General features: G+C 41.2%; 1 long non-coding RNA gene across 1 annotated transcript; it reads right to left on the bottom strand.

Moving 5' to 3' along the window:
- Positions 1 to 4,528: 4,528 nt before the first annotated feature.
- Positions 4,529 to 7,305, bottom strand: LOC120433446. The gene is made up of 3 exons (XR_005608565.1): positions 6,950 to 7,305; positions 5,461 to 5,574; positions 4,529 to 5,382 (listed from the first exon to the last, which is right to left on the bottom strand). It is a non-coding gene; the product is annotated as an uncharacterized LOC120433446 (long non-coding RNA).
- Positions 7,306 to 8,294: the final 989 nt, after the last annotated feature.

Genomic DNA, 8,294 nt, shown 5'->3' with positions numbered 1-8,294 from the left:
CAATACTTCATGAGATGAAATTATATTATAAGCCAAATCACAAGTACTTGGGTGACCAGGTGAATTGTATAAAGCTAAACAGATGGATTCAAATGCTGGATGAACTCTCAATACTAACTCTCAATATAATGCTGGATAGTGAAGTCAATAAAAAAGGGAAACAAATACAGTTATGGAGTGATGTAGGCACTGGTGGTTTGAATGACAAGTGATGGCCTGTGAATTATCTTTGACTTCTCTGCTCCAAACCGCCTTAAAGTTCCTTAAGAAATCCTTCAGATTTCCATTTTGGGATTTCAAAAATTCACCTGCGTGGACAAAGATGGCAAAAAGTTATCGAGACACAAGGATAAAGACAGGTGTCAACAGAGCAATTGTCAAAGTATTGTGGTAGCACAGCTAAATAAACATTTTACATGTTTCTCTCTTCAGCTAATCCTGGTTTCTATTACATATGCATACTTATAGTGTGATGTATATATTTTATATCAGCATGTTTACACAAAACAGTTCTCCCACTCCCCTATTTCTCCTGTCCCACTTACGCGCTGCTCTCGGCCTAAACACTGAAAAGCTGACTTCACTACCTGCTGATTCCAGGAACACCAGTGACCCTGAGAGCCAACAGGAAAAACAATCAAAACACTGAACTCGGTCTGATTGACCAAATCATCGCCAAAATGCACAACAGAAGCTCCTGTGGGCAACAATGACACATCACAGCCACAGTCCCACTCATTTCAGCTGGATACCCTTCTATAAACCTCATATGAACCAGCGCTTTTTAACCTGCTTCCACCACAGCTCCTCCTTAATGCAAATGCTGGTGTGTCTCAGTCATGCAAAGAGGTGTCCTTTGTTGAAGCACATATACCTTCGAACTGAAAGCTGATCTCAGCTACACACCTGACTGGAGCTTGTAAGATTGACATTATAAAATCAGTCACCAGACAGACACGTAAACACCTGCTGAAATATTTCAACCAGCCTTTGTGGTTGCACCTACTGCTTTAGGTGTCCCCATAATGACATATACAGGCATACAACACAGACAGAGTACCATAGGGCTTGTATCAGCTGGTCACATGAGTGTTTTGAGCTATGCAATTGCATGCCCAGCATGAGTTCTCCCACAGATATGTGGGATGAATCAAACTACCAGTTTCTTACACTTTTTTCAAACTAGCCATTTTACCTTTGGGTCATCCAGTCTTAAAAACCATTCATTGCTCCAGGGTTCACTGAGAGGTTTGGTATCATGAATTTCCAGCCCCCAAATTCCCTGTATGGAACAAATCAATGCAGCGATTTCCACATGAAATCTGAGGAAAAGTATTGCGGTTGCAAAAGAAATGAACTTATGTGTCTTGCTATGCATATCTTGTGCTAACAGCTCCATTCTTCACCTCTAAATACCTCAGGAGGTTGGTTGAAGAGGGATGCACTGTCCTCCCTCCTCCCTCTGTGTCCCCTTAAGGCCCTGACAACAGGACATCACTGCACCCAGAACACACACTGTTGGCTCATTGTGACTCGTTGGACTCAGACAGCACGGCACAATGTGTTTATTGGCTGCATGTGGTGCTTTAGCCATCCGGCTCCCACCCCCACACGGGCCCCTGAGCTCAGTCTGCATGGTGCCAGTGGCAGGTGGGGGCTCCGGCTGGACCGTAAGGTCATCTGTGCGGGGACGATGAGGCGGAGGCTGAGGAGGGGAGGGCAGAGTGGATATGTGTGTGGACAGTGAGTGAAACAGAGCAGGGAGAGTCTGTCTGCAGGAGCAAAGAGGATTAAAGCCAGAAGTGTGTTTAGTGAGGGAGGGGCAGGCGGAGGTAAACAGCAAAGGAGCAAAGCGCTGTTCAGGTTGAAGAGAGAGAGGTCGGGAGAAAATATTTGCTGTGTTCTCCGTTACGTAAATCCACGCTTAATTATTGGAAGTGCTGAAGTTAGTATCACTGTAATTCCTTTGACAAGAAGCCAATAAGAGTTTTCCCAGGCCTCAGAGTTATCACTGAAAATAAGATCTGTGAGAAATAAAAGTTTATGATTCATACGCTTTTTGTTTGGCAGGATAATCTTTTATGACTCTGAAGTAAAATATTAAAGTTAGGCTGTAAACAAACTATACCATGGTCCCATGACTTTAACGTCAATGCATTTATGTTGCTGTATTTGGCACGATAGCCTGGATATCCCCAAACATCTTCCTCTGTCTCAATGAACCACTTGTTAGCAAATAGTTTAAAAAAACCACAATTACTTCAAGACAGAGAATTTGAACCGCAAAAGGCTAACTGGGTATTTCCATATAAACTCAACCAAATGTGAAGGAAATTCCCACCTGATGCCCTTAGAATCGTTTGTTTTATTCCTTGTACAATAACTTTAGCATATTTAATTAAGTTGTAAATATCTTTAGAATTACAGGCACATAGGACTGAGCCAAAATTTGGTGTTCATGAGCTCAAGTTACTTTTTCCAGGATTTTTGAACTCTCATAACCACATTTAAGCTCCAGTTAAAAAGGCAACAAATTACAGTCTAAAGGCAAAATCTGGTTTTAGTTCAATATGATTCTTTCTATAAGCAGCTCGGAACATCAATATGATGGGACACATCGCAGTTTGAATAACGTGCAGCAGTTTAATGTCTGTGACACAAAGGAAAAGAAACCAGCACTGGTACTCTGGATGTTTGATCGGTTTTCTAATAATTTGCTGGAGGGAACATCAGAAAAGTGCATTCTGGGTAAATTTTCAAGGCTTGGATCATGATGGGGCTTAGGTGACTGTTCAAAGCACATTAGATCATATGAAACTCTTTTTTTAACCTACATTTTATCATCGTATGCCAGATGACATTGGCATTTACCTGCTCTTTAGAATAGTTTGGACACATTACATAATTCAAACAATTTAAGGCCCTAGGAATTTAAGCTTGCATGAGGTGGGAGGTGATTTTTTATGGAATGACCCAATTTATTTCTGAGTTTTAGGACTCATTTCTGTGGCACTCCATTCACATCAATAATGCAAAAGAAAATCATAATCTAAACTGCGGCTGAGGGGGGCCGAGCAGTTCAGCTAAAGTTTAAAGTGTGGCTGTGATTCTGAGTTGAGTACACCCATACACACAGAGCAGAATAGAAAATGACTTGAGTTTCATTCATATTTATGAATATGGCCATTTTTTTGTATTCGTTGGCCATTTGTATCAGCAAAGTAACTAACTAACACAGGTTTTATTATTGTAAAAGCAGGTGTATATTTACTAAAAGTAAGTATTTCATATTTCACTTTGTGACAGATTTAGCTTCAGTTGTCAAATATAATTAAATGCTCTTAACCTGCAATACCTAAAGAAGTTGTTGCTGACGTTGACTTTGGCCTGAAGCGTTGGAGTGACCACATGGCATCTGTCTGTCTGTAACACTGGTGTGCAGAACAGCGGACACAGACAGGGGAGGACAGAGCTGTTTGATGAGTTCTTAACCTTGCAAAGCCTCATAAACATCCTGCAGAGAGACCTTCCAACTGCTCATTCCTCTTTTTGTGTGCGGACTTGTGTGTTTTGTGTGCCACTCTCATCCGATCGTGGAATTTGCCGCTTGCAAGTCCTTCACTTTGAGACGACAGCGCGCTGCCCTCCGTCTTGTTAGAGCGGTGATTGATTGAGAAGGTCTGGCAGTCCTGAGCCCCCTGCTCGGTTCATTTGTTATACATTTATAGTTCATAATCCATCTGCTCTCACCTCTTCACATTCCATGCCATTTTTCATCCCTTCTTTTGTATCAGGGGGGTCATTTTTCTATACGCCTGTGATAGATTGTTTAGTGTCTGCAGCCTATAATTGGCCCAGATAGTGGGAAGACTCACATGTGTTTATGATTAGAGCCCGAGGCTGTGTGGAGATCTCTTCATCATCACTCACAATAGCTGTCGAAACTTCACTTATTGCACTAAGTTGATTCATTAAGCCGTTCCAGGGCGTGTTGAGGGTAGAGTGGTGCTATGTGTGAAAGTGGCACACAGTGAGCATTTGAAAAGATGGCAAATAGTGCAACTTTTCCTCTTATTTGTAACTTAAAGCGCAGTCGATCCTTACTGCATGTGACCTGCAGGTGCCAGTAGAGGACCATGCATGAACGAGCTGCAGCTGAGTCACTCAGAGTTTACCATCTGTTGCTCTGCAAGAGTTCCCGGGAGATGCCAGACACGGGAGGTAGACCTAATGCTCGTTACAGCCTCATCCCAGGTTTTATTAGTGTTTTTTTTTTTATTACTATTTATCCCCACAGCTCTCCACTCTGTTTTTCCTGGTCACTCTTCACAAAGCCTGAGGGAGGGTGAAGCTTTTACTGACATGGCCAACCTCTGGGTCAAGACAAAAAGTGGCCTGAAATTAAATCCTCCTGAAAAAGAAAAAAATCGAATACACACAATTTATTTTAATGATAGCTTAGCTTTATTACTGAAATGAAAAACCCAAATTGAACAGATGACGAGCTGCACTCGGGCCAATGCGAAAACAACCAGAAGCAGCTGAAAAATAGCAGAGAACATGCAAACTCCCCAGGCTTACAGTAACTACAGGACAAGGTTAAACAGCACGGCTTTCGAATTTGCAAGCCAGAGGAATTTTCTGACCTCGATTTGTGGTTGCATGCCAAACACGGTTGTAAAGATTTTGGATTAATGTTGACCTATTTTCCAAACAGGGATTTTTCAAATGTATCAGCACAGCTACTTCACCTATGGACGACCTACAAATGATAAAATCCAAGCTGAATTTACTGCTAAAGAATAACTAAAAGATTTACTGTGGAACATTGCATGTTGAATTTACTGCTTCTTGTTTTCCTTTTTTTTTTTCTTACAAGGTTGTATGGATGATTCACCAAGATTTAGAATCATTTGTGGTTTGTTCAGTCTGTCTTATTTTTATTATAAAATGCTGTATTATTCATTGGTACAGTGTTATTAACTCAGCATTTATAGTTATTGAGAAATTTTAGGGGGAATTAATAGAAAAGGACTAAAAAAGGTTTTGACATTCCACCTTATATGAACAACTTTTATTCATATTCACTAAATCTTTCAGTACGGTGTCACTAAGGGAAACATTGAGCGTACATACAGTACGTTTCAGCAGTGAATTACAGCCAGTTTTATCGTCATCTTGCTGCTTGTCATGCTGCGAGTTAGCTTTAGTGAACATGAGCTAAATGTGCAGGTTTGAGTGGAGAGTGCTCCAAGCAGATGACGATCAGGCGAAGGCGCTCCAGAAATAACAGTGTCAAAGTGAGAGCTCCTTTCAGTATCAGGCAGGAACCCACCCACAACCCCCACAGCGGGTGTTGTAATCTGGATGGATGACTGACCTCTGTGTGTGTGAGAGGAAGAGAATCCTTAGAGCAAAGTGAGGGTGGTGTGTAATGAGAAAGAGTCCGATCTCGCTCACCGTGTCACTGAAAGCACGCTTTGGTGGCTCGTTCCCCTTCTTTGTCCTCATCGCTCCAGAGGACAGCGGTGCTTTTTTTGTCCTGTTATGAGACCTGCAGCTCAAGTGAGGACACTGCCACACAGAAGGAAAATATATATTATGGCGAAGTATTGAGAGCTAAGTATGTCTGAGTACTAAGCTGACGTGAGGATGGTTTTAGCTTAGCTTAGCATAAAACACAAGAAAGAAAGCCTGCTTTGTACAAAATAGTAAAGAAAAAGTCAATTAACTTTCACATGGAACCCAGAAACAGCAGCTTTCCTTCATTCTGTTCATTAATAAGTTAATGAAAGTAATCCACCTTGGAAAAAGACAGCGTTAGAAGTGTCAGTAGCTAATCGGCAGCTAATGCCAATGAACCACTGCTGCAAACTTGGCATTAAATATCTCCAAAGACCTGCACAGGTAACATGCGAACACACAAACAATAGTTAACAGTGAAAGGCTGCGAAGCCAAAATGATGCAGAACAGCAAACAGAAGCACAGACCTGAACCATGGTGTACAATAGTATAGAAGCTTGTGTCCTGCAACTGAAATAAAAAGATATTTTGATATTCATAAGCAAAAAAAAAAAAAGGTTATCATCTCAAAATTCCAGCTTGCTAACTTGGGCTCTTGAGAAAATCAGTTAAAACGGAGAAAATAACTTGAAATGTTGACTTATTGTTGACTTATTGACTGGTTAAAAAAACAGAGATTTTTTTCAGCGGGCGAAACAAGCTTTCCTATGAAGTGTGTTAATGTCACGAAAAGGCTTGGTTAGCAATATTAACCCTCACACTCTATGGTTCAGATGTCTACTAAATATTGTTAAGTAACATTATCTTATAGGCATACTTCTTTAGCTCCTGAGGCTGTTTAGTTTCTACCATAGTCCACATTTTAAACCTTTACTACTGTTTTATGTCTCCAAGTGACCGTTCTGAGTGGGAGGATGAAGTGCCAGCTTTCAACAAACACTAATTGCCTTGGTTTGCAAGCTAGTTAGGTTTGAGTGCATTGTGCAAAGATGCCTCATTAGTTTAGTAAAATCCAAATAAAATCTGATAATTTCACTCATCAAAACTGGAACTCAGACTTTTTTGGACGGTCTGTTAGTACAATTAACCGCAGATCAGCCATATTCTTGATCAGGTAATTGCATTAAAATGCTACAAAAGGCTCCCACAGCCTAAAAACAGCCCAATTAGCTGAGGTGAGGCCTAACAGACAGCTAGACGCTACAGCTGCCTGTGTCACCATCCACCCATCATTCACAGACGCCAAACCCTAGTTTTAAGCCTTAATTCTATACGAATGTGTCAGTTATAATAATAATCACCTCTTATACAGCTGTTATGAAGGGTGAAATTAGCTATAACGAGTAAAACAGTTTTGGTATCAGGCTGTGAACATAATCATTTCTGCTGTAATAGTGGAGATTTTAACTTAGGGGACTGACTCACTGCTGGAGAGATCCATGAGCGGCAATCAGAGGAACTGCAGTTTTTTGCTCATCAGCGTTAGCTTCGTTTGTCAGCTGTAGAAGGTGCTTCTCAGTTAGACACAGTCAACTTACTTATGGTCAATTTTCAATACTTATTTTGTCTCTGTCCACGCTTAAATGTCGGCATATGCAAGGTTTAAAGATAGGGAAAGTCAAACAATAAGGAAATGCTTTGCCTTGTTTCTGTCTCTGAAGCCCTTCCCTGCCTCTAAAAGAATGTTTAACGTCGGATGTGAACGTCTCTTTTTGATGTTTTTCCAGCCATTCACTGACTCATGGTCGATGACTTCAGCCTCAGTGGAGTGCAGTATATCAGGCCACTTTGCACTTACTATAACCACTACTCTTTTTACCCAGTGTTTTTATAGGAAACCATAGCAACAACACTTCATGCTACATTTCCTGTCATTGCTTTCAGGTGCAAAGAACAGCAGGTGCAATGCTTCTGGCTGCATGGCATTCTTGTCTATTCAGAGGCATTCTCAGGGTGAAAGGATTGGTTAAGAAGACGTTGCTCTTTGATTCTAACAGTAGAAGAAATTTATTTATATTATATTATTTTTTATATTTTAATATTAGAGCTTTTCAAGCTGTAGTCACAGCTCCACCACCTCATTCCAGCTGTCTGCGTGAAGATGAAATATACACCGTGAAAATGTGTCTGCTTTTCTTTTCTCCTAATCATATCCAGTGGGTGCACTCGGCAGATTTAAGCGTGAAAATGCCTAATTAAGAGTAAGATCAAACTCTACCCAGTCAAAAATCAGAAATATTGCTAACATAAAGCCAACCATTACGTTATTTGTTCATAACGACCTGACTTAGGCTGTGAAATGGTTTTTCCCTCCAGCTTTACTGCTTTTCGAAGCCCTGTCACTACTCTGTGGCGAACACTGTCCAGATGTACCCTCAAAGCTAGTTTATTTGTTCTGCGCTCATAAATAGACCAGTTTCATCTTCACCCACAACATGCTGTAATTCCCTATGTTATTTCATTATGGCACATTTTTGCCCTGTGAGCAATGCCTGATAGGTTTAACAGATTGACAAGTGGGACAGCCAAAAAAAAAAAAAAAGCGCAAAAGAGAATGACGAATAGAGCAGGAGCCAAAGGTGGAGGCAAAAACTGACAGAGATGGAGAGAGGCTGGAGCTGGAGAAATGAAAGAGTGATGGGTTAAATGAAAGGGACTGAGCAAGCGGTTCGTTCCAGGCTCTGCGGTTGCGGGTGCCTGTCCAGGCTTAGATGAGAATGGGCCGCAGCCGCTAAGATGTGCTGCTAGCTTTGGCTGCTTCACTCTGCCT

Source organism: Oreochromis aureus, linkage group 16 (assembly GCF_013358895.1).
Source record: "Oreochromis aureus strain Israel breed Guangdong linkage group 16, ZZ_aureus, whole genome shotgun sequence".
Lineage (NCBI taxonomy): Eukaryota > Metazoa > Chordata > Actinopteri > Cichliformes > Cichlidae > Oreochromis > Oreochromis aureus.
Note: the sequence above shows the minus strand (reverse complement) of the source record. Positions and strands in the feature narration are given on the sequence as shown.